Source organism: Wyeomyia smithii, chromosome 2 (genome assembly GCF_029784165.1).
Source record: "Wyeomyia smithii strain HCP4-BCI-WySm-NY-G18 chromosome 2, ASM2978416v1, whole genome shotgun sequence".
NCBI lineage: Eukaryota > Metazoa > Arthropoda > Insecta > Diptera > Culicidae > Wyeomyia > Wyeomyia smithii.
Window position 1 is genome coordinate 211,886,960 of NC_073695.1, and position 7,591 is coordinate 211,894,550.

The window sequence follows — 7,591 nt, forward strand, 5'->3', positions numbered from 1 at the left end:
CCGGACGGCCGACAGCCCTGAGCGACAAGAAGCTCCAAAAAATGCCAATGAGGAAGATCGACGGGAAAGTGGTTACATCGCTGGGTACGCTTGATCGGAAGGTCGGTTCAACCGGCCAAACAGTGGAAAAGTACCTGACTAACATGGACATCAGAAAGCGGTAGTCCCGTCAATTGGTCTCGGAGCTGCAGCCTGCCTTATACAGCGGCTGTATAAGATGGTCGAATCGATTTTTCCGGCGAATCGCGACGTGATGGTGGTGATCGACGCCGAGACCTATCTCACCCTGGACAACAACGACTGGCAGGGCGTATTTTACTTTCCCCATGAAGGAAGTGACCTCTGAGGTGAAATTCATTTCGCACACCAAGTTTCCAAAGAAGGTGATGCTGTGGCTAACAATCAGCGAGAAGCTCCATACTGGCCGTGAACGGAGAAATTTATAGTACGAAGTGCCTGCCGGGAGTTGCGTCGTTCATCAAAAAACACCATAGGGGCGAAGACGCGGTGCTCTGACCGAATCTGGTGTCGGCCCACTACTCGAAGCAATCGTTGGAGGAGATAAGGCGGCTGAAAATTGATGCGGTACCCAGGTCGGTCAACCCACCCTACGTGCTCCAGCCGCGTCCTACCCAGAGTTTCTTAAAGGATGATAAATAAAACGCAGGAAGAACTCAAAAACATGCCTACACACATGTTTCCATTTACCATGGCGAATGTTCCGGTAAACTCTTGGCAAACCACTCGCAAGGGCGTGGAATTGCTTTTGCTAATGGACCTATATAATTACCTTCCCTGGGAAACTCATGGGAAACATTACTACTGAACGAATTTCGAATATCTAATTTCTCTCAAACATTCCATTGACAACCTATTGTTGACGCACTATCGATTTTTTTTTAAAATTATGTTTAGGTATCAGTAGGTCGAAACGCGGAAAAGCGTGCGCATGCGGCAAAGGAAGTGGTTAAACAGCGCGATCTCGTGATCAAGCGGAAAAGCGCTACCGTTTCCAAATGCGTGCAAATGGACGTGTTAGCCTTTGCAGCGTGGGATAAACAAAGACATAGAAAACTTTGTTGCTAGTTGCGATGCTTGCAACGGTATGGCGATAGTCCCAAAACCTCATACCAAATCTCACGGGATCCCTACTACTAGAGCTTTTAGTCGAGTACATATAGTTTTCTTCTTTTTCCAAAGCCACACTTTTTTAATTATCGTGGATAGTTTCTTAAAGTGGGTGGAAATAGAGTGGATGAAGATTGGTACGGACACAGGCAATACATTGAAAAAGCTCGTTGCATATTTTGCTCGATTTGGTTTGCCTGATGTTCTAGTTTCGAACGGTGGTCCTCCATTCAATTCACAAGCTTTTGTAGATTTTTATAGAAAGACAAGGAATTAAAGTCGTCAAGAGTCCTCCACACAATCCTGCCAGTAATGGTCAGGCGGAGAGATTGGTAAGAACAGTAAAAGAGGTACTAAAGAAATTTCTACTAGATTCAGAAGTAGCTGAATTGAATTTGGAGGATCAGATTAATTTATTTTTAATAAACTATCGTAATGGTTCGACAATTGATGGACAATTTCCATCGGAAAAAATCTTCTCTTTTACGCCTAAGACACTAATAGACCTGCTGGCTGGAGACGAGGTGTGGTACAAAAACCACGACACTCGTAGCCATGCCCGATGGATTAAGGCAACTTATCTAAGACAGCTTTCAAAAAATGTCTTTCAGGTGGGAATTGGAAACGTTCCAGTAAACGCACATAGAGGCCAAATAAGGATCGCCACTCCAAGCTCGCGCGTTCAACCGAACGTGCGTTTCTCTGTCGAGATGACGGAGTCGACGAATGCTGGAGGGAAACAAGAGACGGAATCGACGGATGCTGGAAGGAAACACGAGGAGGAGACTGACGGCTTCAGGAGGTTCCCGGAGGAGTTTTCTGCGCGCTCGCGGAAAAGAAAAGTGACATCCAACTCTCCTATTAGGAGATCGAAAAGAAAAAAGGTCGCTAAGACCGATCTGAATTTTGTATACAGTTAAAAAGCTCAGAATAATATTGTAGAACTAATTAGCATGGTTACATTTTTTAAACCTTTCTATAAGATATCAATTAGCTTTTACGCTGAAATCTACAAATACCTTTGCGTGACTTCCTCTTAACAAAAAATAAGTCCCTCTTATCAATAAAACTGGCCAGAAGGACGCACGACGAAACTTCTCCAGGGAATTATAATTGGTGATATTTGGCAAGAGGAACGAGTATCGGTATAGTAGAACAGTAAGCGTGTAAGGAAGAGTAGCACATTACACACAAGCACTGATGAACAATAATAATAAGCATGCCACTTCTCAATAGAGGTATTGCTATTAACAGAAGTGCGGGATACAGCAGACACCCGGGCATATCTCACAATAGATCTACGATTCTGGTCGCAGTGAGGAAGCCCATACAGGAAAAAAAGATATCAATTAGTTTTGTATAAAGTTAAACTTTTTATTAAAAATTCAGAATTTTATAACAGATTAGATAATTAATATATTTTGTTAATTTATTTCAATATGTTTAAACTAGAAGAGGGAGAGCTGTTGTATACAAGTATCGATTTCGATACTCCAATTCTATCTAATAATGAATAGATACAAATTAGCGTGCTGATCGAGATCGATCAGCACTGTCAGAGATAAGAATTAATAAAAACGAACTGTGCGATCGAGCGTCAGTTCTATTCCACCTATTAATCGAATCGGTCTTGTTCCTGCAAAGAAAAGAAAAGGAGAAAAATATTAGTAGTTATTGCAAAGGGGCAAAGTCTAGGCGTTCTTCAAATACTTGGTCGTTTTGGAATTTCGCTGGAACATCCCGTGGATCTTCCCCTGGTTCCCTTGTACGGATTGCGGTAGAAAAATAAGTTTAACACTTGCTATCAATATTCGATCATTTAAGAAACAGTTTTTGACTTAAAACATCTGAATTGGCGGTATTCATTTCCGTAGTTAGTAAGGATATATCAACAAACAAGAAAAAGTTATTCGCTGTTGCATAGTGATGTTTCGTTCTCAGCCCTCCAAAGTGAAAAAGGCTTCCTCATCCCGCGCCCACTTTTTGGTCAGACCGTTACACCATGTTTTACTCATCATGGGTCCAAGTACGCCGAAGTCTTGAATGCCATGAGAGACGATGCCCAATTCAAAGACCTCGGTGCGGATGTTGGGTTTATTCGTCGGTTCCGTACCGATGAGATGATCCAGGAAAGGTGCTTGGCGAGGGTGTGCAAGTTCGGGTGCTCACTCAGGAGGTGACTCTCCAGCTTAAGAACCTGGACGAGATTACCGAAGGGTGCGACATTCCACAAGCCTTCAACAAGCAGTGTGGAGTGGTGGTTACCACCGAGACCATCCGCCTCCGTAAAGGCTCAGCAAGGGCCCAGGTAGCTACCATAAAGCTCCCACTACAGGAGGGAAACGAAGCCTTGAAGATGGCCAGATTAAAGGTCGGTTGGTCGGTATGCCCCCTCGGTACCTTCCAGCAGCCCGATGTCTGCTTCTGGTGCTTTGAGAGCGGTCAAAGATTCTGGTCGTGCAAAGGGCCCGACTAGTCTAAGCTTTGCAGAAGATGCGAGATGTAGCTAGAGGTTGTAAGGAGCCTCTCAAGTGTGTTGTGTGTATCGAAAAACTGGACGATAAACACACCACGGGGGGCCTCAAGTGCCCGGCTAGCAAGCCGATTGCTAAACCGCAGGTGTGAAGGTGATTCAATCAAATCAGAACCACTGCTGTTACAGTCCGACATTACCAGCGTATCGGACCCGTACTGCATCTCACCCGGAAACGATAACTGGGTATCGGACAAGTCTGGTGAAGCGGTCATATGGACGACAGGCACGTTCCCGGTGCAGGAGATTGTGTCTACCTCGAACAAGGGGTACGCAGTTGCCAAAGTGGACGGGATCGTAATGGCCAAGACTAGAGGAGGGTCAGCACCGGCCGAACAATTACCAGTGATGTTGGCACACATCATTGAGGGACTATTTCCACGCCACGATCCAAGTTCCTGGCCTCCGGTTGTCGAAGCAGCACGAACTGTGAGTGACGGCAGCCGTTCAGAGGTTGAACAGGTGGCAAAGATTACGAATGAGGAACTCTATGATATCGCAAACTCTTTGAAGGTGAACAAGGCGCCGGGACAAGACGGATTCCCGAGCCTTGCTTTTAAAATCGGCCATAAAGGTAGCTCCCGGGTTGTTCAGGGTTTTCATGCAGAAATGCTCAGATGATTGATTCTTCCCGGATATGTGCAAGCGACAGAGACTGGTTCTGCTGCCGAATGCCTAGAAACCACCAGGTGACCGATCGGCATATAGACCAATCTGTCTGCTAGACCCAGCGGGCAAGATGTTTGAGAGGATTATCCCCAATAAGTCTATGAGATTCACAGAAGGTGAAAACGGTCTATCAAGCAACCAGTTTGATTTCCGCAGAGGTAGGTTTACGGTGGACGCTATTCTCTCTGTCACTAAGACAGTTGAGATAGCTCTACATAAAATGAAGGACATCCGCTATTGCGTAATCGTCACGCTCGCGTGCTAAAGCACCAGTTGGTACTCTAAAGCTCTTGCGCTACGAAGTCTTAGCGTATCGGCGTCGCTGTCTCAGATCCTGGAAAACTACTTTCTGAATCGTTTACTCGTTAACAACAAAGACGAGGGTCAAAAATGCGTCCAAGTCACCGCAGCAGTACCACAAGATTCTATCCTAGGCCTGGTGCTGTGGAATGCCATGTTTGGCGGTGTGTTTAAACTGAAGCTCCCTCCCGGAGTGGTGATTGTTGGCTTTGGACGACATAACTCTAGAAGCCTAAGGCGATGCTATAAAAAAAGTCGAGTTGAAAGGTGTACTTTCAATTAAAATCGTAGTTGATGCCCTCCATGAAGCTGGAGCTAGCGCACTACAAGACGGAGGTCACTATGATAAACAACCGCAAATCGGGGCAGGAGAAGGAAATTAGTGTTGGTGGATGCACCATAGCTTCAAAGCGGTTCATGAAACTCCTAGGAGTAATGGTCGACGACAAGTTCACCTTTGGGAGCCACGTTGACTGCAAGAGGGCTTCAACGGCCATCATGGAATTATCAAGGTATACGGTAAATTGCTTGTAAGCGTGACTACATACAAACTCGGTCTAAGGCGTTAGGTACTACCTGTTACAGAGGTAAATTGCAAAGTACCTACAGGCTTATGTGCCTGAGGGTTGCGAGCACTATCGCACGGTGTCATACGAAGCTGTACGTGTCCTGACTGCCACGGTGCATGTAAGCATCATCGTCAAAGAAGACGCAAAATGCTTCAATGGACGTGACCTAAGCGATGGTCAGGTTGTTTATTTATTTATTATTATGATCTACATCAACAGACAACAAATGTCCCAATGATGGCTAAGAATCTTAAACTAATTACAGTCACGATTGCTTCAAACAATACAATACAATACAATACAAAATATTACAATAACAATTGTCTTATTCTTCATTAGTAGTAAAAAACACAGAAAAATGACTGCGGATTGCAACACGTGATAAATTAAAATCAAAGACGGCCGCTACTCTGTTGAAGGCTCGCTGGATACCGACTATAGCGCTGTTTTGTGCGTAGCTAGTGCATTGAAAAGGTATCCTCAGCATAGCATTATTCCGCAGTGCCCTAGGTCGTACGTTCAGATTGATTTCCCTCAGAATAGCAGGGCCGACGCAAAGCAAAGCGTAATAAGCGACGTTGAATCGATTCAATCCTTACCATTCCGTTTTGGTAATATGGGTGCCAGGTAACGGAACAGTATTCGAACGGGCGAGCGAACAATATAATAGGGGTCTTCACATCGAGCTCGTATACGAATACTGAGCCGTAAACTGTGTATCTTCCATTACTCGTCAATGGAGGAGAGTATTTTTACGGCTGGGTATTTGTTTACGAGCTCGACATGAATCCCCCTAATGTCTTGAGGCAATACACGCTCGTAAAGTCCTTTGCGATGCGGAAAATGAATCCCATAGTTCTGGATGCCTTATCCACGATGTAGGAGACATGCCGTTTAAACGATAGTTGGCTATCCAAGATAACGCCGAGATCTTTTACATGGTCGACACGTTGAATTTCGGTACCACATAGCTTATATAGTTGAAGATGACAGGATGACGAATACGAGCAAAGGAATTAACAGAACATTTCTCAGGATTAACAAGCATACAGTTAAGTTTGCTTCAATTTATGAAGGCGTCAAATTTACACTGTGCAGATTGTATCCACCATGGAACGGATTTTCATGTAAAACTTTAAATCGTCTGCGAAGGATAAGCGAGGGGATTTAAGTACGTAGTTAACATCATTGAAGTACAACAAGAAGATTAACAGTCCCAGGCTGCTACCTTGTGGGATACCGATGAGGCCAAAAAAGCATTCGCCTGAAAATCATCAATTGTCACAATCATCAATGGCACCAACGTAATGTACAGCCGCTGATGCCGAGTCTTTCGAGTTTGGCAATCGTAATAGCGTGATTGATTTTGTCAAACGCCGCAGACAAATCAGTATTTGAGCGTGATCTGCCATGCTTTCCGCAACATACGATGTGAGACACAAGAGATTTGAAGTCGTTGATCTACCCGAGACGCTCTCCTTTTTTTGTGGACGGGAATCATGCATGCATGCAGACGGGAATATTCCGCTTGAGAGGGACAGTCCAAACACAAGCTGAAGAGGGGTTAGCAGACTTTCAATATACTTTTTTTGTGAACGCAGGCGGAAGTCTATCCGGACCCGATTTTGTCGATGATTTCAATATTGAGGCGGCTCGAGAGATCATTGCTTTATCATTGTTGAGTCTGCTAAAATTACTCCCAACTATAAGCGGAACGTTTCGAGCAGCCTGAGTTACTTGGTCAGCCGGGGTCACTTCGTTGCAAAAAACCTTTTGTAGTGCTCGCGGAACGGAAGCGTATCAAACCTGGAGTAAGTCCTGAGTGCAGCCTTTTTTTTGTCTTCAACAAGCGAAGCTCGCGGGTCATCCAAGCCTTCTATTAAATGAACGAACTATCTTGGGAACATGTCGGTCAATTGCGTGTATGATTATGTGCGATAAAGTCAGTGCAGCGCTATTGGCATCACGGCCATCAAGAACACCGACCCAGTCGATAGCGGCAAAAAATTCAGTAATGCTCCGGTGATCGGCTTTAAATTGGTTTAATCGGTTGTAAGAGACAGGTGTGACAGTTTCAGTAAGGTTCAACTTTTGAGGGCGAGAAATAATGGAGATGGTGCCTTACTTGCTTGACCAGAGCAGATGGAGCGAGTGAAACAACCGGGACAACGTCCTGCGCGCTGACGAAACAGAGATCCAGGCAGCGATTGTTCTCGTTAGTCACGTGGTTGATCTGTCGCAGCGTGGCAGAACTGTAGCAGTCGAGAAACCGTATAGCTCTAATGTGCAAAGTAGTATTTTTTCTGCCAACACTAGAAACGTATCGGCGTCAGTAGGATTCCTATCAGAAGGAACCTCTGCAACATGTTGTAGATGCTTCCTACGTCTACAA